At 31.6% G+C, this 893-nt stretch overlaps 1 protein-coding gene across 3 annotated transcripts in view; it reads right to left on the bottom strand.

Moving 5' to 3' along the window:
- Window positions 1-318: 318 nt before the first annotated feature.
- SYNCRIP (synaptotagmin binding cytoplasmic RNA interacting protein) overlaps window positions 319-893 on the bottom strand; it is a 24956-nt gene continuing 24381 nt past the window's right edge. For all 3 annotated transcript variants that reach the window (XM_040060025.1, XM_040060027.1, XM_040060024.2), the window contains exon 12: window positions 319-893. This exon is cut by the window's right edge. The gene's annotated coding sequence lies outside the window, so the exon portion shown is untranslated.

Raw genomic sequence — 893 nt, 5'->3', positions numbered from 1 at the left:
CATTTAAACTCCTTGGCACTGGGAATGCCAGCACCAAGGATTACATTGAAATTCAAAGTTATACTTAAGGCTTTAATTAGAAAACCCACTTTCTATAAGCCTAATTTCTCTAAGTAGATTTAAAAATTCAGAAGCTAATGCAACTGTTAAGTTTTACGCTCGAATTTGAGGAAGAAATTTCTTTTTTTTAGCAAGGGCAGTATATGAAACTCTGATAGCAAATGTCTCTTAGGCATTGACTACTCATTTCAACATCATTCACTTACTTTGTCTTAAAGTTCAAAACTGGCAAGGCACATTTACATATTCCAATGAATACTTGACAATTTTTAATTACACTTTATGTCCCAGCTATCCCAGTAATTGACATACAACATACTAAAATGGTTTATTAAGATAACAAAAAAAAAAAAAATCAATTAATGTGAAAACATACAGGCTATTGGCAACCACTATTCTAAAAACTATGTAAATACAAGTAAACATACTGAAATGTGTGCGATTCTAAGCTTTTAACCAGAAGATCTCTGTACTAACACACATTTATATTAATGACACATAAAAAAAATAAAAACTTTATTACAAAAATAAGTTACACTCGCCTCCAGCTTACAGTATAAAACAATTTTATTTGCAGGAATGCAAAATGATTGTTTGCCATGAGCATTTTCAACATATGACATGTCTAATTTTGTTAAAATTTGCATTTACTGGGGGAACTGGTGTGTATAAAACCTTAATTAGGTATAAGCTTCAATTTTCATTGTGGTGCCTATGGGTATGTAGTATAACTGCAGTATCCCTTTGTGAAGGGGGTTAAGGGAACTCTTTATGCCAAGTCCAAAGTAAGCCATAATTTTATCTATCTTTTACCTATATGAAACTGGACTCAG

Source organism: Hirundo rustica, chromosome 3, assembly GCF_015227805.2.
Source record: "Hirundo rustica isolate bHirRus1 chromosome 3, bHirRus1.pri.v3, whole genome shotgun sequence".
Taxonomy (NCBI): Eukaryota; Metazoa; Chordata; class Aves; order Passeriformes; family Hirundinidae; genus Hirundo; species Hirundo rustica.
Note: the sequence above shows the minus strand (reverse complement) of the source record. Positions and strands in the feature narration are given on the sequence as shown.